The 26,054-nt window shown below is 44.9% G+C and overlaps 1 long non-coding RNA gene across 1 annotated transcript in view; it reads right to left on the bottom strand.

Annotated features, from left to right (window-relative positions):
- The window catches only part of LOC311520175, a 193,896-nt gene that overhangs the window by 14,749 nt on the left and 153,093 nt on the right, over positions 1–26,054 (bottom strand). The window contains exon 2 of the long non-coding RNA XR_014711508.1: positions 5,957–6,105. This is a non-coding gene — a long non-coding RNA (uncharacterized lncRNA). The remainder of the gene's footprint in view (positions 1–5,956; positions 6,106–26,054) is intronic.

Here is a 26,054-nt window from a genome sequence, read left to right as displayed (position 1 = left end):
AAATCATCCCAGCCAGGGCTTTGTCAAGCCTGACCTTAAAAACCTCTAAGGAAGGAGATTCTACCACCTCCCTAGGTAACGCATTCCAGTGTTTCACCACCCTCTTAGTGAAAAAGTTTTTCCTAATATCCAATCTAAACCTCCCCCACTGCAACTTGAGACCATTACTCCTCGTTCTGTCATCTGCTACCATTGAGAACAGTCTAGAGCCATCCTCTTTGGAACCCCCTTTCAGGTAGTTGAAAGCAGCTATCAAATCCCCCCTCATTCTTCTCTTCTGCAGGCTAAACAATCCCAGCTCCCTCAGCCTCTCCTCATAACGCATGTGTTCCAGTCCCCTAATCATTTTTGTTGCCCTTCGCTGGACTCTCTCCAATTTATCCACATCCTTCTTGAAGTGTGGGGCCCAAAACTGGACACAGTACTCCAGATGAGGCCTCACCAATGTCGAATAGAGGGGGACGATCACGTCCCTCGATCTGCTCGCTATGCCCCTACTTATACATCCCAAAATGCCATTGGCCTTCTTGGCAACAAGGGCACACTGCTGACTCATATCCAGCTTCTCGTCCACTGTCACCCCTAGGTCCTTTTCCGCAGAACTGCTGCCTAGCCATTCGGTCCCTAGTCTGTAGCTGTGCATTGGGTTCTTCCGTCCTAAGTGCAGGACCCTGCACTTATCCTTATTGAACCTCATCAGATTTCTTTTGGCCCAATCCTCCAATTTGTCTAGGTCTTTCTGTATCCTATCCCTCCCCTCCAGCGTATCTACCACTCCTCCCAGTTTAGTATCATCCGCAAATTTGCTGAGAGTGCAATCCACACCATCCTCCAGATCATTTATGAAGATATTGAACAAAACCGTCCCCAGGACCGACCCCTGGGGTACTCCACTTGATACCGGCTGCCAACTAGATATGGAGCCATTGATCACTACCCATTGAGCCCGACAATCTAGCCAGCTTTCTACCCACCTTGTAGTGCATTCATCCAGCCCATACTTCCTTAACTTGCTGACAAGAATACTGTGGGAGACCGTGTCAAAAGCTTTGCTAAAGTCAAGAAACAATACATCCACTGCTTTCCCTTCATCCACAGAACCAGTAATCTCATCATAAAAGGCAATTAGATTAGTCAGGCATGACCTTCCCTTGGTGAATCCATGCTGGCTGTTCCTGATCACTTTCCTCTCATGCAAGTGCTTCAGGATTGATTCTTTGAGGACCTTCTCCATGATTTTTCCAGGGACTGAAGTGAGGCTGACTGGCCTGTAGTTCCCAGGATCCTCCTTCTTCCCTTTTTTAAAGATTGGCACTACATTAGCCTTTTTCCAGTCATCCGGGACTTCCCCGGTTCGCCACGAGTTTTCAAAGATAATGGCCAATGGCTCTGCAATCACAGCCGCCAATTCCTTCAGCACTCTCGGATGCAACTCGTCCGGCCCCATGGACTTGTGCATGTCCAGCTTTTCTAAATAGTCCCTAACCATCCCAATGGTACAAACCATCCCAATGAGTCGAAAGAATAGTAAATATGGCAGGCGACCAGCTTGGCTTAATGGTGAAATCCTAGCGGATCTTAAACATAAAAAAGAAGCTTACAAGAAGTGGAAGGTTGGACATATGACCAGGGAAGAGTATAAAAATATTGCTCGGGCATGTAGGAATGTTATCAGGAGGGCCAAATCGCACCTGGAGCTGCAGCTAGCCAGAGATGTCAAGAGTAACAAGAAGGGTTTCTTCAGGTATGTTGGCAACAAGAAGAAAGCCAAGGAATGTGTGGGCCCCTTACTGAATGAGGGAGGCAACCTAGTGACAGAGGATGTGGAAAAAGCTAATGTACTCAATGCTTTTTTTTGCCTCTGTTTTCACTAACAAGGTCAGCTCCCAGGCTGCTGCGCTGGGCATCACAAAATGGGGAAGAGATGGCCAGCCCTCTGTGGAGATAGAGGTGGTTAGGGACTATTTAGAAAAGCTGGACATGCACAAGTCCATGGGGCCGGACGAGTTGCATCCGAGAGTGCTGAAGGAATTGGCGGCTGTGATTGCAGAGCCATTGGCCATTATCTTTGAAAACTCGTGGCGAACCGGGGAAGTCCCGGATGACTGGAAAAAGGCTAATGTAGTGCCAATCTTTAAAAAAGGGAAGAAGGAGGATCCTGGGAACTACAGGCCAGTCAGCCTCACTTCAGTCCCTGGAAAAATCATGGAGAAGGTCCTCAAAGAATCAATCCTGAAGCACTTGCATGAGAGGAAAGTGATCAGGAACAGCCAGCATGGATTCACCAAGGGAAGGTCATGCCTGACTAATCTAATTGCCTTTTATGATGAGATTACTGGTTCTGTGGATGAAGGGAAAGCAGTGGATGTATTGTTTCTTGACTTTAGCAAAGCTTTTGACACGGTCTCCCACAGTATTCTTGTCAGCAAGTTAAGGAAGTATGGGCTGGATGAATGCACTACAAGGTGGGTAGAAAGCTGGCTAGATTGTCGGGCTCAATGGGTAGTGATCAATGGCTCCATATCTAGTTGGCAGCCGGTATCAAGTGGAGTACCCCAGGGGTCGGTCCTGGGGCCGGTTTTGTTCAATATCTTCATAAATGATCTGGAGGATGGTGTGGATTGCACTCTCAGCAAATTTGCGGATGATACTAAACTGGGAGGAGTGGTAGATACGCTGGAGGGGAGGGATAGGATACAGAAAGACCTAGACAAATTGGAGGATTGGGCCAAAAGAAATCTGATGAGGTTCAATAAGGATAAGTGCAGGGTCCTGCACTTAGGACGGAAGAACCCAATGCACAGCTACAGACTAGGGACCGAATGGCTAGGCAGCAGTTCTGCGGAAAAGGACCTAGGGGTGACAGTGGACGAGAAGCTGGATATGAGTCAGCAGTGTGCCCTTGTTGCCAAGAAGGCCAATGGCATTTTGGGATGTATAAGTAGGGGCATAGCGAGCAGATCGAGGGACGTGATCGTCCCCCTCTATTCGACATTGGTGAGGCCTCATCTGGAGTACTGTGTCCAGTTTTGGGCCCCACACTTCAAGAAGGATGTGGATAAATTGGAGAGAGTCCAGCGAAGGGCAACAAAAATGATTAGGGGACTGGAACACATGAGTTATGAGGAGAGGCTGAGGGAGCTGGGATTGTTTAGCCTGCAGAAGAGAAGAATGAGGGGGGATTTGATAGCTGCTTTCAACTACCTGAAAGGGGGTTCCAAAGAGGATGGCTCTAGACTGTTCTCAATGGTAGCAGATGACAGAACGAGGAGTAATGGTCTCAAGTTGCAGTGGGGGAGGTTTAGATTGGATATTAGGAAGAACTTTTTCACTAAGAGGGTGGTGAAACACTGGAATGCGTTACCTAGGGAGGTGGTAGAATCTCCTTCCTTAGAGGTTTTTAAGGTCAGGTTTGACAAAGCCCTGGCTGGGATGATTTAACTGGGAATTGGTCCTGCTTTGAGCAGGGGGTTGGACTAGATGACCTTCTGGGGTCCCTTCCAACCCTGATATTCTATGATTCTATGAGTTGATCAGCGGGGCCCGCAAACACTCCAGGGGTCTACAGACCCCAGTTTGAGAAATGCTGCTGTAGAGGAAGTTGTAAAGTGTGTAATCATGTAGGACTATGTAGTTAGCCAGGCCACAAAAGGCCTGCATCCCCATCCTGCACACTCTTCCACCCACTTCGACACTCCCTTTCTGCTTACTGTGAAGTGAATAGCACTTCTGCTAACATCAGCTCCAATAGAAACTGGAAATAAACATTTTCCCTCTGGACACTTCAGGCTTTGCCTTCAGCCTCGTTCCTGGAAAATTTAAGATACTGTAAGATTCATTGGCTGGGTACAGAGTTTCCCTTTAATTTTCTCTCATCATGTTCACACAAAGTAATGCATTACATGTGCTTGTGTGGGCTTAGCTGACAAAGGTATGCAGAGGTTTCTCTGGCTCATTTAGAAGTCTCTCTGCCAAGGCTTTGACAAATAGTTTTAGCCAGAATCTCTCTTCTTAGTGTGTTAAGCCATGTTTCAACTCAGATAAAATATACATACTGCACGGTGTCTTCTGCCTTGTAATTGCCTATCATCATCACAGTCAGTGACACAAAATAATTGTATGTGTGTGTCTCCATGGTCCTAAGCTGTGAAGGGTAAGGTCAGATACTGATCTAGCTCATTTAATTGCTTCAGTGCCACAGCCATGGAGAGAGGTTTGGGGAACTCTGTTCCTGTGGTTTGGTAAGCAGTGCCCCTTATAAAATATACTAACTGCCTTTACTCAGAACATAACAAAGAGAAACAGCCATAACAGCAGAGGATACAGAACTTTGTCTTCCAAACAGACATCCTTAGGCAGACAGAAGGGGCTACTCCTAATGTTGGTAACAGCAGAGCTTCATCATTGCAACATGGATCTTCTACTAGTTGCAGGCCACAGCAATCTGCTTTATGGAAATATTGGTCTTTTACAAGCAAGTATTCAGGGGGCTATCAAATCAGTCCAGAGGATGTGAAACAGGCTGTTCAGTTAGACGCTGTTACTGCTCCGGTCAGGATATTCACCCAGAGAGGAGAATTTGTCTGGTGATCACCCATTTCTGAGTTATTCTTAGATAAAGAATCCTGCCACTTTTCAGGGTTTGGAGGAGAAGGAGCAGTAGAGTAGTAATGTCAGGCACCATAGGGATGTGTTACAGGAGGACAGGAAGGAGGAGATCACAGTTGTATGCTGCTAACATTTTTCTTCATGAGTGTCCAGACACCAAATTGGGGGGCGGGGGAGAAGAGTGATGCAGCAGCACTGTGTGGGTGGAGTAGAGCCTTCCTTATCACTGATCAACGGTGTCAGGGCATGTGTTTATGTTGTTGAGGAGGCAAAGCAGCAGCACCAGTGCAATCTCAGTTGTCCCTAGGAGGCTCTGAATATTTGGTTCCCAACTGAGTCTGGCCTAGAGCATTGAGGACACTAAATACCATAATGCACAGAGCCAGACCCAATTATTGAATGTTCCCTCTGTAACCCATGTGCCTAATAGGGAAATATCTCTTTAACAGATCTATGCGGGGGCGGGGGTAGGGTTGCCAACTTTCTACTTGCCCAAAACCGAACACCCTTGTCCAACCCCTGCCCCACCCCTTCTCCAAGGCCCTGCCCATGCCCTACCTGTTCTCCGAGGCCCCACCCCCGCTCATTCCATCCCCTTCCCTCTGTCACTCGCTCTCCCCACCCTCACTCACTCACTTATTTTCACTGGGCTGGCTCAGGGGGTTGGAGTGCAATAGGGGGTGAGGTCTGCGGCTAGGGGTGCAGGCCCTGGGGTGGGGCCAGAAATGAGAAGTTCAGTGTGTGGGAGGGGCTCCGGGCGGAGGCAATGGGTTGGGATGTGGGGCGGGGCGGTGATGGCTCCAGCTAGGGGTGCAGGCTCTGGGGTGGGGCAAGAAATAAGGGGTTGAGGGGTGGAGCCAAGGGGTTCGGAGGGGTTGAGGCAGGGGGTTGGGATGTGGGAGGGGGTACAGGCTCTTGGCTGGGGGTGTGGGTTCTGGGGTGGCACCAGAAATGAGGGGTTCAGTGTATGGGGGGGTGTTCCAGGTTGGGGCAGAGGATTGGGGTGTGGGAGGGGGTCAGGGCTCTGGCTGGGGGTGCAGGCTCTGGGGTGGGGTCAGGGATGAAAGGTTTGGGGTGCGGGCTGGGGGCTGTGACTGACAGGTTTGGAGGGCATGAGGGGGATCAGGGCTGGGGCAGGGGGTTGGGCTGCAGGGGGCTGAGGGCTCTGGGTGGGGGTGCGGGCTCTGAGGTGGGGCTGGGGATGAGGGGTTTGGGGTGTAGGAGGGTGCTCCAGGCTGGGACTGAGGGGTTCGGAAGGTGGAGAGGGATCAGGGCTGGGGCAGGGGATTGGGGCAGGGGATTGGGGCACGGGAGGGGGTCAGGGGTGCAGGCTCTGCGTGGCGCTTACCTCAAGTAGCTCCCTGAAGCAGCAGCATGTCCCCTCTCCCACTTCTACACGAAAGGGTGGCCAGGCAGCTCTACGCCCTGCCCCATCCGCAGGCGCCGCCCCTGCAGCTCCCATTGGGTGCGGTTACTGGCCAGTGTGGTTCCCTGTAGCTGGACACAGATTCCATGAGGGCAAGCAGTCAGGGCAGCTGCTTTGCTGAAGGCCATGTTCCCTTTTGGGCTGGGAGAAGCTGAGCCCCAGGAGCAGAAAGCAGGCTATTTTCCCTAACTCTGAAGCACTTTGCAGCAGGTTAGTGATATTGTTAACCCTCTAACAGGGATGCCCTGGCAGTGTTAATTCTAGAAAGGGGAAACTGGGAGGGAGAAATATTTTTTTATTTTAATTGTATGCTTTGAATGTTGTTTGATTTTAGCCAAACTGTATTAGCTAAATTGTCTCAACTAGTATGATTGACCAACTTTTCTTTAAATGTGATAATGGGGAAAGAGTCATTTACTTTGCTGTTCTCAGTTGTGTATTTTTCTTGTAACAGGTTTTTTTTTTAATCTATATACTTAACTGAATGTTTGGTTAATTGGTTAGCTGACTAGCTAACCGAGGCCATGTCTACACTAGAGAGCTTACAGCTGTGCCGATGCAGCAGTGCCGCTGTAAGATCTCTTGTGAAGCCGTTCGACGGGGGAGAGCTCTCCCATCGACTTAATTAATCCACCCCCAATTAGCGATGGTAGTTTCTCCCACCAACATTTGTCAGTGTAACTTATGATGCTCAGGGGAGTGTTTTTTCACACCCCTGAGCAACATAAGTTATATCGACATAAATGGTCGTGTAGACATAGCCTCAGTGATTTCAGCAGAGAAGGAGGAAGCATCTACCTGGCTTCCAACTGCAATTTCTACAAGCAAGGGGAGGGAAGATGTTGCTTTTGACTCAGCAGTCTGTGTAGATTTGGTGATCAAAGACTCCAAGACTCAGGTGAACTCAACCTAAGCTTCTGGGAACTCTTGAGTTTCTTCTCACTGTGTTTCTGTGGGGACTGAACTGATTAGATTTAATTTGTTTTCTTTATTTGTATATATGTTTAACTGTGAAGATCATGTAAGTGACTTATAAAATAGCCATGTTATGAGGTAAAAATTAAGTTATTATTATTAATTATACTTCAGCATAAGATTTTATGAAGCTGGTACTTAAGAATTAAGTTAATTCCTTTTGTTCTTTTGGACTGATTGTGGAAAGATTGTCCCTGTGGAATCCTTGCTGAACATCCTCACTGACTGAATTCTGGGTCTTTAGGTGCTTTTCTATGGGAGTTGGGATTTTTCTTAGGCACTGGAGAAGCGCAATGAAGTAAACTGAAGCCCACCCAAAGGTTACATTACTACTTGACTTACTCCATCTGGAGGAAGAGGGCTTCTGGGAGTTGTTAGTGGCTACTATTACAGGGTGCGAGGGAGGAAGAGATTCACTCTGCCCTGCACCCTGGCCCCAGTAGGACATGCTTTTGTCAGCTGGAAGGTCCGACCTAATTGCAGACTTGTGGAGCAGTGGACAAAACACTGCTTAAATGTCTATTTTAGTGCACTAGGTCAGTTGTACTTGTCAGCAGCAGCTGTACTTGTAAGCACACCACCATGTGCAGGTGTGGATTTAAGAAAAAACACACAAGAAGCAACATACTGGAGAAAATGCGGGTTGTCACACAAGACTGGCTGCCAAGCCCCTTTCTCTCCTCTGCACTCATGGCCTCTGACAATGGGGAAGGCAGCATGTGATCCATTCAGACCCTGCTCTCTGCAGTTCATCAAACTAGAAGTGGGGAGTTCCTCCATAGTAATGAGACCTTGCACACACCACAGCCAGGAAGCTCTCTGGCTACATCAGCCCATCTGATGCTGCAGATTATCTTCTCTGGGAACTTCAAATGGAGAATTAATGTCCCTTCTAGAGAAATTGGAGGGGGTGATGCTGTGAAATTCTGTTCTCCATATTCTGGACTGGATCTGCGAGTAACATGTGGTTATTTCTATCTGCACTACTCTGCTCAGACCAAGAAAAACAGTAGCCTGAGCTTGGTACTGGAAAAGTAGCCACTCATAAAGACTCTGTGTGTGATATCCTGAAGCCCTTCCAGCAGTCCCATTCAGGATCCAGGTTCCATCACTATAGGTAAGGCTATGTTTTAGTCACGGGTATTTTTAGTAAAAGTCATGGACAGGTCACAGCCAGTAAACAAAAATGCACAGTGACCTGCCCATGATGTGTACAATATACCCCTGACTAAATCTTGGCGGGTGGGGGGGGCAGCCCAGGGAGTACCATGGGTGCTCAGGATGGGGTGGCTTGGAGGGCGCAGTGGGTGCTGGGGGGGTGGCCTGGGGGGACCACAGGTGCTTGAGGGGGGTGGCCCAGGGGCTCCGCAGGTGCTCAGGGGGTTGGCGCAGGTACTCAGGGGCAGTGGCTCAGGAGGCACTGCGGGGGGGGGGGAGGGCAGTGCAGGGACACCTCGGGGGGTTGGTGGCCCAGGGGGTGCCACGGGTGCTCGGAAGGGATGGCCTGGGGGGTGCCGCAAGTGTTTGGGGGGAGAAGCCTGGGACCCTGCTGGGTGGGGGCTGTCAGGGCTGTCAGGCTCCCTACCCAGCTCCTCACAGCTTCTTGGAAGCAGTGACATGTCCCTACCTCAGTTCCTAGCACCATGTGTTGCCCCCACCCCAAGCACCAGCTTCACAGCTCACATTGGCCAGGAACCACAGTCAATGAGAGCTGCGGGGACGGTGCCTGCAGGTGGAGGCAGCACATGGAGCTAGGCCCCAACCCACAGCCCTGAGCTCCCTCCCATACCCAAACTCCTGCTGCTGCTGGCGGTGGCCTGAGACCACCAGCTGCTGTGGAATCTGTGACTTCCATGACCTCTGTGATGAACTCGCAGACTTAATTATAGGTGCTGTACAAACAGATGTAGACATGGTCTCTGCCTTGAAGAGCTTGCAATCTAATCAGATGAGAAGCCTATGAAGGCTGAGGGAGATGCAGACAATCAATCATATAATATAAACACATTTTTGTTTTGTAATTTTTTTAAAAAACAGTTTGTACTCATGTCAAAATGACAATAATGATATTAGGTGACATTAGTGTCACATGCCAGTTGGGGAAAGAAAAAAAATAATCTCTATGGTCTAGCAATATAAAAAACTTACAAAAAAGCTGGTCTACAACTGCCACAGCTGGTTAAAAAGTTTTTTTTTTTAAACTTTTTGCTACAGAAGTCTGCTTCTCAGCCAAATACTTATTTTGGTCAAAATTTCCCAGTTTTTCATTAAAAATATTTTTCTCAGTAAAACTTTATTTTTTTGGTAACAATTTTTAAGTTTCAGTAAAAATTCTCAGTTCAGTCTACTGAAAAACAAATTTTACTGCAAATCATTTTAAAAAAACAAACATTTTTCAGCTTGGTTCCCTCCCTCCCCCCGACCTCCCCACCAGTGGAAAAAAAATCACAGTAAATTTTGAAACTTTTTTTTTTCAAAATTTCCCAGGAAAACTACTTGGTATTTTTTGACCATCTCTAAGCACTGACACAAAACATCCTATGGCTGAGGGATGGCTGGCAAACTGCGGAACCACATGAACAAAAGCATATATCATGGCTGTGTATGTGGAACCCAGATTAAAAAATGCCAGAAGTGAATGCAGTCTTATAGGTTTGGTCCACATGGGCTACACACAGGAATTTTATTTCCCTGTCTTCTGATGTGATGCTTACAGGTATGAAACCCCGCAGTTATATTGTCCCTTTTTGCAGTCATATTACATTGCAGACTCATTTCTAACTTGCCTTCTATAATCACTCCGCTTTGGCATTATCGGTTTGCAGGTTTCTCCATTCCATTGAATATCTGTGCTTTGGATTGTTTTGCAACAGATATAATAATCTTTCTTTTTTCGAAGTTGAATCTTGGATTGATATTTCTGTCAATGTTTCTCACCTCTCCAAGTCCCTTGGTATTATATCTCTATCCTCAACAAAGTGTCTGCATTGCTTTCATCAGTGAGTTTATGGCTGTTTACTTCCTTTTCTAGATCATTAATAGGGCCCTACCAAATTCACGGTCCATTTTGGTCAATTTCACAGACATAAGATTTTCAAAATAGTAAATTTCATGATTTCAGCTATTTAAATTTGAAATTTCATGGTGTTATAATTGTAGGGGTCCTGAAACTACAAGGAGCTGTGGGCGGGGGGGGGGGTCGCAAGGTTATTGTAGGTGGGGTTGCGATACTGTTACCCTTACTTGTATGCTGCTGCTGGCGGCAGCGCTGCCTTCAGAGCTGGGCAGGTGGAGAGCAGCGGCCGCAGGCTGGGAGCAGCAGTGCAGAAGTAAGGATGGTATGGTATGGTATTTCCACCTTTACTTCTGTGCTGCCACCGCTCTCCAGCTGCCCAGCTCTAAAGTCAGCACAGAAGTAAGGGTGGCAATATTGTGACCTCCCTAGAATAACCTGGTGACTCCCCTGCAACTCTCTTTTGGGTCAGGACCCCCAGTTTGAGAAACGCTGGTCCACCCTGTGAAATCTGTATAGTATAGAGTAAAAGCCCACCAAAGACCAGATTTCACAGTCTGTGACACGTTTTTCATGGCTGTGAATTTGGTAGGGCCCTAATCATTGAAGTAGCTATTAAATAAGAGCATCTTTAAAACAGATGATGAGACATTTCCCCACAACTCAGTGTTTTGCTGTTTATCCTAACCATTGGTTTACATTCCTTCAGCCAGGTTTCAATTCATGAGACATATCACATCCACAAGGATCTAAATTAACTTTGAGCTCAATTACAGCTTTGCCACAAACCCCATATATAGGGCACACTGTTGGTGCTGCTCCAGAATAACCCAGGAAACAGATTGTGACCTCTTATATCTCCCTGCACCAGGGCGTGAGGGAGAATGTACTGACAGGCTGGAGCAGCCGCACCACCAAGGGCCCTGGGGAGACAGGGCCAAGTCTTCACATATGCCTTACCCTGGCCCACCCACCCATGTAGGAGTTGGAGTAGTGGATCTGTATAAGCTATTGCTCCACTGAGTTGCTACCCAGGAAGCAAATAATTGGTGCAGGAGTATAGAAAACTCCCCACTACAACCATCACGGTTTGATCATGTAAGAGGAGCTATGATCTTGACCTTTGAAAGCAGGATTTTGTGAGACAGTGTAAAATACTTTACCAGATGAAGTTCACTTACCCATAATCCAATTATTCTTTAAAAAAAACCAAAAAACCAAGAAAACCCTCCCAGATAATTAGATCAGTATAAATTCCATATTTGCGTGGAAAGAAGAAAAAACATTTATTGAGCAGTTTTTATTTATTATTCGTAATTGTTTCTGTTTGAATGAGGCTGGGGATGTTAGAAGCAGACTCAGACACACAATTAGCTGGCAAAGCTTAAATAAAGTGATCAAAGGTGCACAATAAGTACAGCTTATCACATGGCTATGAAATTTATTGCTCGAGTATCACTGTCACAAACATGCATGCATAGTATATGAATCGAAGAATATGTGCATCAGTATCTACATCTATATACACATAAGGTAAAAAGTATGTTTTACTATAGGTAAAACATAAATCTTCTGGAATTTATCTGCTAAAAAGCACAAGATAGTATAGAAAGAGGGAATTCTCCCTGTTTACAATTAGTGCTAAGTGCCATTATAGCTAGAATCTCAGTTACAGATTGGTTTAGTTCCCATGCTGTAACAGTGATTTGATTACCAGATTTTTTTAAAAAATGGAAATGCTACTATTTCAAAGTACTAAGGGTAGGTGTGTCATGTGACAACACATGTGGCCTAATCTCCTCCATCAAACCCATATCATGTTGGATGCCCTACTCAATTACACCACTGTTTTGTCATCTGTACAAATTTCAGTTGTAAGTGTAGCTTGTATAGGATGTGGAAATTCCAACAATTTTGCAACAATGGCAGGAGGTGTGGCATGAAGACTGTACTCCCACATTATGAGTTCATGGACAAGTCAGTAGGGAGGAGCTCACACTGTAGCTAGAGAATATCTTTGACTTTGTAAATAATTATTAGTAGGTTTTGGACATTACAGTTTGCACTTGTAACTAGCTTGCAAGCACTGGGAAAGAAGCAGAAAAAAGCGCTGCCCCTCAGTCTGCTAGAAGTTGAGAGGCAAGTACGCTGTATAACCTATCTGAACTAATACTGGACTCCTTGCCTTGAGAAAAATCCTTGACAATCTATATTTTATAAATATCCCTCTCTCAGACTAAGATGTTATATTCTACATTTCAGTTCTGACCACTGAATTAGAAGAAATATTCTCTCTGTTACTATCGTGGGGTGTTCCCGCAGCTATCCAATGTGCTGTACTGTCTGGCTCATTTGCTTTGTCTCTTATTCACAACATACACACTGTCCCATTTCTTTTCCCCATGGGCACCTTTACTCTTTAGATTTCAAGCATTGCAGAACATATCAAAGGCATTTCTCACGAGGAACCTTCTACCCTATTTCCTCTATCACACATAGCTCACTCTCTGAGCTCCCCATTTACTTCCTGTTCCTGCCAATTGTGTATCTTCCCCTTATTGAGCTGATTACATCATTAGTCCAGCCATTGCCTCCAAGTGTCAACAATCTGCCCTGGAACAGGTTAATTGCTTGCAGTTAAGCCTGTAATTTTCACTGTTACACAAGGACCTAAGTGACCAGGGTGCTACACCTACCTATCACAGTTACCCATCATTCACCACTCTGGCAAACCTACTGGAAACTGGTTTGACAAATAAGAAAAAGGCCCTTTCATTTTGGATTATTAATTATCACATATATGAGAGTGGTAATTGTTCAGTTTATTTTCATTACATTACTTGCATTTTTATTAGGTTTTGTTCCGGAACTCAGTGAGTTAATTTCTGAACACGGATTTCATATAGCTATCACCATACTCACTAAGTCATGAGGTTTAGACAAAAATTAAGCAGCACAGTGGGTCAGATACACCCTTTGAGCTGTGGGATTTTGCTTTTCATAAATATTATACACAAAAAACATTCCTTTCCCCCTTGAAATGCAGTGTCTGTTAGAGAATTTCTGTATAAACCTAAGCTATAGTTCATGTTAACGTGTTTTTAGAACACTTTTGTGTAGTTAGTTAGTAACCCTTATCTATAAATCCCATCAATGAAATGTCATAGAGTTAATCAACCATGAAACTATTTAGAGGGGACATTTTCCTTATTCTAGGTCTGACTTTCTGTAAACATTCTCTCACATGATGCTTGTTAATAGGCTTCTTCATGCAGAAAATTCTTGGCAGCCACTAGAAAAGTTCTCCAAAAGACTGATTACTTTCTCTTGCCTGAGGCCAGCTGCTGATCATAGCCCTTATGTAGCATGACAAACACAGTTAATATCAGAACACGCAGCCAGAACTGAAACATTCAGTCATGCACCAGTTAAAGCCTGGTCTGTGAACACACCATGAGGTATATTAGTATGCTAGGACCTGTTGATACTAGTTTCCAGGATTTAAAAAAAAATGAGGGAGAAGGGAGAGAGTGGAGGATGAATTCAGCTGGAGTTCAACCAAGGTAAATGTCCATTAGTAATTAAATAGTTCTTGGGCTGATTTCCCAGACCATGTCACTTTTTCTTTTCTGATCTGCTTTAGGAACACAAACCTTACACTCCAATCTTGATGCATAACACCATCTTGTTTCTTGAAGACTGCTTTAAACAAAATAAATACATTTCTGGCAGGACTTGCTGACCAGGAACTAATTAGCTAATAGTAATGATAATGATCTTACACTTATATGAGGTGAAAGCCCATGCTGTCATATGAGTGTAATTCATAATGTGTAAAAAACAGAAAATGGCTGAAAAAATAGGGAGATAACAGACCATGAATCCCAGTGATGGTTGAACCTGGTGATATTCTAAACAAAAAGAGCTGTCAGTCCTGCTTGTAGCTATTTCCATTGCTTCACACAACAGACATTCTAGACTTCAGAGTGACACACAGATGGAGTCACAATCCTGAAATCTTATTACATAGGTAGTGCCAAAACATGTAACACATTTTACTAAATGAAGTACAGCAAAGGAGAGATGCAGCCACCTTTGAGGTGAGGTGCAACAACCGTTTAACAGCACACAGCAGCACTATACAAGAGTTTAGGTAAAAAGGATGAATATTGTATCCACCTGAAATTATGTGATGGATTTAGGGAGGCACAATAGAATTTGTCCAAGATAGTAATACAAATACCTCTCTCTACTCTTTTGAAAAATGCTACAGGTTCTTAAATGACCATAGGTGTTCAAGATATCCATTCTGTGTCTCACCAATAGGGTTTCCCCAGTAATCTACCATCCAAGCATAGGCACCAACTCCGTGGCTGCTCCAGGGCTGGAACACCCATGAAAAAAAATTAGTGAGTGCTGAGCACCCACTGGCAGCCATCTCCCCCCTCCCTCCCAGCGCCTCCCTCCCACTGCAGTCAGCCGTTTTGTGGTGTGCAGGAGGCACTGGGAGGGAGGGGGAGCAGTGGGGATGGGGCATGCTCAGGGTAGGGGGTGGAACTAGGCAGGAAGAAGCAGGGCGGGGGTGGAGTAGGGGTGAGAAGAGGCAGGGTGGGGGCTGGGGGCTTGGTAGAAGGGGTGGGGTGGGGGGCGGGAAGAGGCGGGGATGGGAGTTTGGGGGAAAGAATCGGGTGGGGGCTGGGCTGGGGCTGGAGTGGGGGTTTGAGCACCCCTGGGGCCCGGAGGAAGCTGGTGCCTGTGCGTCCAAGTACTAGATGTCTGGCAAAATCACAGCTTATGGTGGCATAGATGCAATAAAAAGTTATGCTGGGTACTTTCCTCTAATCACAATAAAAGCAGGTCAGTTGCCCACTTCCTTTCAAGTGACTCCCTCCAACATGCATTACCCCTTCTGTTTATCAATCTGTTCCAATTTGTATTTAGCTCAGATACTCTGCTTCCTTCCCCAGACTTGAAGAAGAGCTCTGTGTAACTTGAAAGCTTGTACCTTCCACCAACAGAAGTTTGTCCAATAAAAGATATTACCCCACCGTCCTTGTCTCCCTCGTATCCTGGGACCAACATGGCTACAACAACACTGCAAATAAAAACAGTATCAAATTTCCCAGGAAGCACAGTGGAAGAAGCTATATATTAAGGGCAGTAGACAGCACACAGTAAGGACAAAAATTAACTAAGCCTATGTTTACACTACAAAGTGTTGCCAATGCAAGATATGTCGGCATACAACTGCCACAGATGGCATATCACTTGCGTGCATGCATACTTGGCTTCCTGTATCAGCACTGCAATTACTCACCAAGAGTGCTTGTGTCGATGCACAGTGCGGTGCACCAGGGGTAGGTATCCCAGTGAACAACACACCACTGTTCAGCACAGCCTTTTAGCTGGTTTTGGCAATGCATGGTGGGGCAGAAAAAAGTCATGCAGCGGTGACTGGGAGCAAGGGGTCAACTTTCCAAAATATAATATTCTCCATCCCATAATATCTCTATCCCATACTTTTTCGCATGTATTTTCAATTTCCTACAAACCCATGTGGGACTTGTCTATGTCCACCATCTCTGACAGAAGCATGGAGTCTGCACAGCTATGTACTATTGTCATGAGCGTTGCAAGCACCGAATGCCTGATCCTCCATTATTTGCAAAGCCACAAGAAGAACCACAGGGAACATGATGATTTTCTGGGAGTCACTTTGCTGTGGGACATAGCAAGAACCAATTCAAGGTTATTGGTGGCGTTCACAAAGCAGCTGCAGACAGTGGAGCTGTCATCTCGGCTCAAGAAACTAGCACTGACTGGGTGAGATAACATTGTAATGCTGGTTTGGGATGATAAGCAGTGGTTGCAGAACTTTTAGATGTGCAAGGTCACACTCCTGGATCTGTGTGCAAAGCTTGTCCCAGCCATCCAAAGCAGGGACACCAAAATGAGAGCTGCACTGACAGGGCAGAAGTGAGTGACTATCCCATTGTGGAAACTTGAAACACTGCACTGCTATTGGTCAGTGGGAAGTCATTCTGGAGTGGGAAAATCCACTGTCATACAAGGGTGCAGGGTCATCAATCATCTGCTGCTATGCAGGAGTGTGATGCTCAGCAATGTGTAGGATATAATGGATGGATTTGCAGCAGTGGGGTTCCTGAACTACGATGGAGCAATAAATGGCATGCATATCTCTATTTTGGCCCCAGACCACCTTGCCACAGAGGACAGCAAACGAAAGAACTATTTTCCCATGGTTATGTAAACACTGGTAGATCATGGGGAATGCTTCACTGATATCAGCATTGGCTGGTCAAGGAAGTTGCATGATGCTCACATCTTTAAGAAGCCAGGACTGTTCAGAAAACTACAAGCAGGAACTTTCTTTCCTGACTGGCAGATTACCATTGGCAATGTTGAAATGCAAATAGTGATCCTGGGGGATCCAGCCTATCCCTTACTTCCAGGTTCATGGAGCCGTACACCAATCACCTTGATGGTATTAAGGGAAAGATTCAACTACAGGCTCAGCAGGTGCAGAATGACAGTTGAATATGATTTTGGTCGATTGAAAGGGTACTGGAGTTGTTTACTCACCAGATTGGATCTCTGTGCAAAAAAATCCCAATGGTTGTAGCTGCCTGTTGTGTCCTGCATAATATTTGTGAAGCAAACGGGGAAAACTTGCTACAGGGTCAAGTAGCAAGATACTTGCTACTGCCTGCTGAGTTTGAACAGTTGTACACGAGGGCTATCAGACAAGCTTAACAAGGAGCAACAGGGCTTAGGGAGACTTTGAAAGAGCACTTTTAGTGAGCCACAGCAACGTGCTGTGTTTAACTTGGGGTGGCAGTTTGGAATTGTGTGGTGCTTGCCACACATCTGTGCATATATGACTTCTGATGAACCTATCAATCTTGCAGTGCTTGCTGTGCATTTATGACAACGGCACTGTTTGGCACTGATCCTATCAGTTGTGAATGTACAAGACTACTACCTTCACTCCCAGCAGGCATTATATATCATGTGTTGTAAACTAATAAAGATTAATTACTTTCAGAACAAAAGAGTTTTATTGTCTTATGAAAGTGGCTCCAAAAAAAATCTGAAATCTGAAGAATTTGGAAGTAAAGACATTTTTAAATTAAATTTTTTTAGGAACCATAATATATACACGAGGAAGTAACACTGATGTCCATTGTAGCTACACATACATCAGTTGTGGCTCTCACAGGTCAGTGTATGTGAAACTGTGGGTATCCATGCTTCCCCCTAGTGTGGAGTGGTAGCCGTGGGTGTGTGAGCCCTGAGGCCACATGGAATGGTCGGGATGGGGTAGATCAACGTTATAGTGGAGGTCACCATGGATTAAAAAAGGGATGCAAGCACATGATTGTTGAATCTGGAGGTGGACAAGAGTCTACAGCATTTGAATTTGCTGACGGAGCAGCCCTATAATGTCCTCGTGCGTCTCCCTCTCTTTTTCCTGCACCTTTCTCCTGTCTGCTCTTTCTTTCTCCATACAGTCTGCAATATTCATCCTCCAGGCCCTCTGATCTAACGCAGCAGGATCTCACAGAACATGTCCTCCTGCATCCTATTCTTTCTCCTCCTTATCTGGGTCAGTCATTCTGCTGATGTGGAGAGGGAACCCCTGCGGCAATGGCCGCAGCTACAGATAAAACACACAGAGGATTCATTGTCAGTATAGTAGGAATGGAAAGCGAAACTTAAGATTCAGAACTCCCTCCTTCCCTTGCACTCCTAAAGAGTTAAACAAGACGAGCTTATTGACACTTCTGCTTTAGACTGCTTGTTCCCAGTGCCACTCTCTGCTGCAGCCATAGTGAGTATGACCCGCTGGGGTGGGGGAAGCAAGGAGGGAATCACTTAGTTGCATGAAGCTATGTGGGAATACAGGGCAATGGCACTGAATACTGGCACCATTTCTCACAGGCGGTGGTGATTTTAGCTGATATCTCACTCCTGAGGGTAACAGAGGCACAGAGAATGTAGCTGCTGCTGGCATTCTGAAGTCTCCCAGGTCCATATGCTGGTAGCCTGTTTACTGCAATGGTGCCTACCAAAGTTATTGCTGACTGGCATGGGAAAGTGTCCTACCATGGAGGAAGAAATAAGGCAGCCCTCCCTAAAAACCTTGGGCTGAAGATTGAGAGTGCCGCCATGGAAGTTTTATTGAGACCTTTCAAAAGGATTCAAGGGACATCCTTGTGTACATAAACATATTGTTCCTCATGGTTCCCCCCTGCCTAACTCTAGATGGGAATGAAAAAGAGATAGCAACTCTACCTCTCTTTGTTGTACCATTACCTCTTTGAGTACAAGTAATGTAATGAAAAGTCAATAGCTAAGTTGGGGGCACGATAACTGTAATGGAAAATACATTTTCACACCTATCCGAGGTTCCTTCCCCTGTGTGAGGCTCTCTCATGCTTGACTGAAGGGACTGGCTGGACTGTGGTGGCATCAAAAACAGGTCCTGTCTCACAGCACAGCTGGACCCCCTGTTCACCTGCCTCCTATACTCCTCCTCCTCACTGTTCACAGCAGGGACCTGTGACTCCGACCCCTTGGAGATATCCATGGTGGTGTTCAGGGTTGCAGCAGGGTCTCCACCAAATATGACATGCTGCTGTTTGTAAAAGTAGCTGGTCTGCTGCTTGGCACGACATCGATTGTTGGCCTCCCTGGCCTTCTGATATCCCTGATGCAGTTCCTTGGCTTTCATGTGGCACTGCTGCTGGTCTCTGTTGTACCCCTTTCCTGATTCCCCTGAGCAATCTGCTCATAGATGTCAACATTTCTATGGCTGAGTCAGAGCTGTGCCTGGACAGCCTCTTCCCCCCACAGGCCCAGGAGATCCAAAAGCTCCTGTCTACTCTAGGCAGGAGCACGTCTGGAGCATGTAGCCAGCGTGGTCAGATGGGCAGTTGCGCACAACAAAGAGCAGATAAAGGTGTGTTCACCAAGCTGGACAACCAGAAAAAGCATTTCAAAAATGAGTGGGGATTTTAAAGGGGAGGCTTCCAGTAGGCGTGACCCCTGAGTAGTGAAGTTAACAATTGTGACCAGAGCGGTCAGTGTCGGGCATTGTTAGATAGCTGTTGGTGGTAGCACGGTGTCTACACCCATATATCCGTATATCAACCTTTGGCTCAGTGCCACTTGGGGAGCTGGTGTTGCTATGTTGGCGTAATGGGGCACTTAAATCTGTGGGAAACTAATGTAAATGTAGACACACACAAAAATGGGTTGATGCAAGGCAGCTTAGATCAAACTAACTTTGTAGTGTAAACCAGGCCTGAGGTTTTGAATCTTCCTTCCACTTCTATTTTGAGGGCTTAAGAGGCTTAAGTGATACATAGACCTTTTGCTTACTTGATTCACAGAGGTGAATTTCATCCTCTCCTTTGTGAACACTATTGAACAGTTTCCACTGCTTTTTACTGTAGGAGGTGAGTTGCAAGTGGCTGATAGGTGGAAAAACTCTTTCAGCTTCACTCTCCTCACCACTTCCTCACACCTTTTTTCACCCTGATTTCCAGAGGATGCTATTTTATCTTTGTCCTTCCTCCATCAATATTTCCCTTGCACTATCCAGTTAGAATCGATATAAGGCTTTTGTACGTGTTCCAATGTGAGGAGATCCCAGCAGAGGCTGGTACATGGCTCAAACATCATTGAAAAGACCTAACTGGCCAATCAGAATGCGTACACAGCCAAATTCTCCCTTTTAATCATTTCCATATCTGTACTTTTGATGCATATACTGTGGGTTTTTTTCCACTGCAAAACAAAGAACTGACCTTCGCAATACACAAGTGAATCCTGCTTACTTTGCGCAGTGGACCTAAGGATTGTGATTGATGTGCAGCAGTAATTAAGTTCCGCAAGCTGAAAGGTGTTGAATACAGTGTTCAGGAAAATAATGGGGAATTGGGTGAAAATGGAAAATATATTCAGAACTTTTACATGATTGTGTGGAAGCGTTTGATGTTTCACAGAGCTATGTTTGAACAGGTGGGCAATGGGAGAGCCCCTTTGAAATAAACAAAGACAGCCATGTAGGTTTGTATGTTGTCTCAGAAAAAGAAAGAAATTAGACTTGTTGGTATATTTATTAGACAAATTCTGACTAGAATTAAGGCACAAACTGTTAACAGTGAGGGTAATTTCTGTTTCTATATAGGTTCTTATATTGCACTCATCACCATTAGTATCTGAGTGCACTAAGAAACACAACTAACATCGGTCATGTGTGGTTCACTCTTTTTCTCATCTCTCCCCCCCCCCCAGGGGAGAAATGGTATGTGCAGTGTCGTGTTTTATTTTACCATCAGAACCTAGAGACATGGTGGATTCTCCATCACGTGAAGTCTTTAAATCAAATCTTTCTAAAATATATGCTCTAGCTCAACCAGCTACAATTGTCATTAAAAATTAGAAAGCATGATGGACGGTGTGGATTTTGGGAGACATAACAGCTCAAATGTTTGAAGACCAGGCATCATAGGAAGTCTGGTTCCTAGATATCATGAAGAGGAGTGCCTTACAAATACCATAGATAATTTAGATAGGATGTACTTGTGATAGCAGAAAGGTTGAGTTTACAAAAGACAGCTCAAGAGTGCTAAGAGCTGTTTGGAAACTGTAAATCATATAACTTACTTATGCAATTATTTTTTTAAATAATTTTATTGATGTCTGAGTTAAATTCACTCATGGGGTACAGGTCAATGCAAGGCCTACTCCCCATTACAGCCACCAAAATTGGGTGTTAGTGAGGCGAAGCTCTGCTGCTGGCTTTCTGCACATGGGAGGATTTAATCTGCTATGAATATCTTAGCAAATGAATTTCCTGGTCAAAACAATCACCAAAATTGCAGAATATAAACTGAATTTAGAATCTGAAATTCCAAACATTCACATTGGACATCTGATTCTAAGGCTTCTGACCAGGACCCTAACCCCCTGTCATTTGATTGTTCATTGTTCTTAAGATCCAAGGGTCTGGGTCTGTAGTCACCTAGGCAAATTGGTGAGGCTTTTTATTGGTGAGGCTTTTTAAAAACACCTATATTCCTGCCTGTGAGCATGAGCACTGCTGCCTTGCTCGAGGCGTCCAGATGCCTATCTGTTATCCAAGCTGCAGAGTGATCCACAAACAGAGGGAAGATAGGTGTTCTTCCACCTAACTCATGTGCACGGCCCAATACTGTAGGTATGCTCAGAGGCTGTGTGTCTCAACACAAAACAGCAGGGGCAGTAGGAGAAGGACATCCTTTATAACTTTTGGCCCAGTGGTTAGGGTACTCACTGGGATGTGGAGATAACCAGTTCAACTCCCTGCTCTGCCTGCTAAGGAGAAGGGATTTGAACAGGGTTCTGCTATCTTTCAGATGAGTGCACAGAGTGATTCTCATTCTTTCTCTATCCTGATTATTATTTAATTAAAGTGGCACAACTTCAGTTGAAGAGATTGAGGAACTCCACATTAACATATTCCATAATACAGTGATTAGGGCACTCTCCTAAAATGTGGCAACTCCCCTGTTCAAATCCATTCTCCTTAGCAGGCAGAGGGCAGACTTGAACCAGTGGTCTCTTCGGTGAGTACTCTAACCACTGGCTAAAGGTTATAAGGGAAGTCCTCCTCCTTATAATGCCTAAATCCTTTTGTGGATCCAGGCCTCTGTTCTTCCAGTTGGATCCATACCATCTGACCTACATATCTAGCCTAAATAGCTTATTTTTCACCTATGGAATACTTGCAACTAGCTGCATACAGATGAGCTACAGACCAATAATTATTTGCAGAATAATTCTGAGGATTAAATAAATTTTCAAAAGTTGAAATCTGTTCGTAAAGTTCTAGTAAGCAAATCCTTTTCAGGAGAAAATAAAAAGTATCTCCTTATCTTCATGTAGTTGATAAACAGTCAATATAGTTCTTGGTTTGTTGTCATCTGTTTTAGTTTTATATCTCATTGCAAGTTTTTAGTCTTTGTGCCTTTTTAAGCCTCTGTAGAATTCTTAATCTTGGTCATGATATATTAACAAGAGGGAAATGTATTTTAAAATTTAGCTCGCCCATCCCCCACATTTGATTGTAAACATAAGAACAGCCATAGTGAGTCAGACCAAAGATCCATCTAGCCCAGTATCCTGTCCCTCAGCCTGAGAAACATATTATAGGAACTATTAGAATGGAATAGTATTGAAAGATGAAGATCACTGTGAAAGTTCATGAAGAATATTGCACATCTAAGCAACAAATGGTGATCTTCTCATTGCCACTTCCTCTAATCTAAAGACTTTGTTTACATTGTTTCGTTTTCTGTCTCTTTACATTCCAATAGCAGCTCATTATTTTTACCTTACTTCTGTTTTGTTGTCAATTTGCAAGTACAGCTGTCATACACAGTACTAGGATAATAATGATTATCCAAAAGAAGAAGAAAATAATTACTCATTTAAAAAAATAGACAAAGAACATTTACTTGGATTGTTTGAAGTATATGGGCATATTATTCTAAGTTATCTCTTGATGTTTACTTTCAAATACCCTTCTCCTGCCTGCATGCTTTTTCTTTCATTCCATGTATAAAACAGCAAAAACTGCTTCTTGCTCTACAATGATAACAAAGGCATTCTTTCCCTATCACTTCAACTAATGGAGACCTCCAAGGCTACGACAAAACAGAGATGAGTGAGTTACCAAGACACCAAAACTCTTGTAATTTGATCCAACTTTTACCCATAGATGTGTTGGTTCAGGTAAAGTAGCCAAATCATAATAGCTACCAAATCTCCTATTGTAATTAATGGAAATAGGAAAAACACACTGAGGACAGCTAATTGCAAACAGGGATCTCACTTTCTAACCTTTTAGCATAATTCCTCAGCTTTTCATCACTTGCCCTTATCAGGAGGAAGTCTCAGACTCTCTGACCTCACCACCTTTCTCTTGGGAGCTTCAGAAGAAGATTAGGAGGCTTGAGGTAAGAAAAAAATCCAGCTAATGTGGCTAGGAATTTTCTCTCTCCCAGTTGTAGGACACCTGACACTTGATATAAAAGTGCTCTATTTTATATTAATGTTAGATCCCCACTCAGAACAGACAGAGGTGTGAAACCGAGAGTCATAGAACACTGTGCATTTGGCTAATGTGTCTCGATTAAAGAAAGAAGCAAGGAACTGAGACAAATAACATGTTGACAAGTCAGTTTTCAATAACACAGAGACAATATGGGTGAGGTAATATCTTTTATTGGATCAACTTTTGTTGGTGAGATACACAAGCTTTCACAGAGCTCTCCTTCCACTCTGTGTAAGGAAAAAACATGTCTCTCAGCAACAGAGTTTAGTCCAATAAAAGATATTACCTCATTCACCTTGTCTCTCTAATAACCCGGGACCAACACAGTTACAACCATGCTGCATACAGTATTCAATAATGACATGCCAAATAAAGCATTCGTCATGTCCCCCTCCTTAAGGATCTTGGGGGAATTTGGAAAGAAAAAGGATGATATCTTTGTATCACATGATGCTGCTGAAGTCATTTGTAGTCCATTAGTATTAAAAATTATGCTAAATAGCACCTACTAGGGATACATATTTTTAAATCAACAGGCTGAGAGCATTTGTACTCAAGAGTCATAAAAGAGTTGGCTGAGGGAATCTCTGGCCTGCTAATGTTAGTTTTTCACACATCATGGAATATAAGGGAAATTCCAGAAAACTGGAAGAGTTCTAATGTTGTGCCAATATTAAAAAAGGGCAAGCAGGATCACCTGGGAAATTACAGGCCATAAACCTGACATCTATCCTGGGAAAAATTATGATACAGTATTCAATTATTAAAGAATCAAAAGATGGAAAATAAGTCTTTTCAAACAAGCCTGATTCAATTTTTTAATGAGATTACAAGTTTGCTTGATAAAGGTAGCTTTGTAGATGTAACAGACTTCTGTGAAGCATTTAAACTCATATAGCATGACATGCTTATTTCAAAATGAGCATGATATAATATAAATAATGTACACGTTAAATCAGTTAACAAGTAGCTAACTCTAAAAGGAGTTGTCAATGGGAAATCATCATGGCCTGGGGGTGTTTCCAGTGGGGTTCCACAGAGATCGGAACTGTGTCTGATGCCATTCTACGTTTTTCTCAACGTTCTAGAAGTAAATCTAAAATCATTGCTGGTAACATTTGGGGATGACTAAGACTGGCAGAATGGTAAATAATGATGAGGACAGGGCAGTCATACAGTGTGATCTGGATCTATGAATGACAGTCAGCAAATGCCTGAGCATTCATCACTGTAGTATGTAAGATTGGTCTTCTTCAGCCACACGAATGCCTATCAGCCACTGAAGAAATTTAAAAGCCCTGTACATGGCTCAACCACAGAGAACACAAGAGAGGCATTATGACCTTAAAGATGACCTTCTTCTAGAAACCAAGAGGAGACCCCCCGACCCGCTCCTTCACCAGTCAGGCGAGACTTCCACAATCAGGGGAGTTCTTAAAATGATGAAGAAATTGTACATCAAGTTGCTGCATTTAGAGCGACATCTTATGCACTTTTTCTGGATTAGCGACAAATCAGAACCAGGTCCCCAACTGCCCACTAATGCCTTCTGAAGGTCCAGCTGGCGGTCATTGACTGCTCCAGGTGGCTGCTGAATGGTTAATTAGTAAACCTAAAAAAAAAAAGGTTCCCTGGGCTTAGTTAAGGAAGGCATTCCCAAGGAGACAAGATGCTTCTGAGAAGTGGAACTTCTTGGTGAGCTGATCAGGTGAGCTTACCAAAGCAGGGAGTACTTCTGGAGACAGGAAACTCTCCAGAGAACCCACCAGAGCAGGGAGTCTGGGCAGGTGTTCCTAGAGCTTCCTAAGGGACAGCTTCAGAATTGGGGTGTGTGTGTGTCTGGCCCAGCCAGGGAAGTAGCTGGAGCAGCAGCGAGAGCTTCAGGGCCCAGCAGCAGGAGAAACCCTCTCCCTCCTTCTTCCCTCCAGGCCAGAGGGCTACAGGAGAGTGATCCTATTGGGATCCAGGAAGTGGGAGGGAGGAAGCCTGCTCACTGCTAAAGGGTCCCCGCCACAGCCTAAGAAGGCAGGCATCCAGGAGTGCCTGGTCTCTGCAAAGGGAACTCCCAAATGGTAACAGGAAGTCCAGCCTGCTGGAACTACATACTGCCTGCCCCTGGGAAAGAGCTGCAGTTGACAGATCTCCATGGACCCCTGAATCCAGAGAAGGATTCTACCCAGGTAGCTGCAAGAGACTGGGCTCTAGGGGCCACGACCTGAGCAGAACCAGTCCTGAATTAAATAAAATGCATTTGGTGCACTTACACAGGGCCCCTATCTCGGGGGGGTTCCTGATGACTGGGGTGGGAAAAATTTTTTTAGCAGTGCTACAACCCTGAGCACCGAGTCACAACCCCACTCATTCAGGTTTGGCTTGGCTGCCCTCCATTAGGTGGGGCGGGAAAGAAAGGTATTCAGGGGTCTGTGTGTATGGGTGGGTGGCGCATTCTGAGGTCTGTGTGGAGTGGGATGTGTGTGGGGTAGGGGCACTTTGCTGTCTAGTTTAGGAAAAGCTGGGGAGGGAGACAATTTCCATAGTTCACAGGGCCCCAAAATTCTTTAATCCAGGCCTGGAGAGAACCCTGCTGGTAAAGGGCCTGAACAGAAGCAAGCAGTGCCTTCAGGAGGGAACAGATAATCTAAGACTCTGTCTCCCAGCTAAGATGCTGGGGTAAAGATTTGATTATACCGTTTTCTTTTTGTTGTTGTTTTGGTTGTTGTTAATAGCTGAGACCCTTTAAAGGGGAGCACTCCTTAATACCTGAAGCCTTGGCCTGTTCGGACTTGTTCAAACCCTGAGTGAGGGGAAACCAAGGCAGGGCTCACCTGTAATGCTACACCTGACTGCAAGGAGGCATGCTGGGATTGCCTGCACTATGACAGTTAGGAAATGCAGCATAATGCATG

Source organism: Lepidochelys olivacea (genome assembly GCF_965140295.1).
Source record: "Lepidochelys olivacea isolate rLepOli2 genome assembly, chromosome: 4".
Lineage (NCBI taxonomy): Eukaryota > Metazoa > Chordata > Testudines > Cheloniidae > Lepidochelys > Lepidochelys olivacea.
The sequence above is the reverse complement of the archived record's forward strand: the minus strand, read 5'-3'. Positions and strand labels throughout refer to the sequence as shown.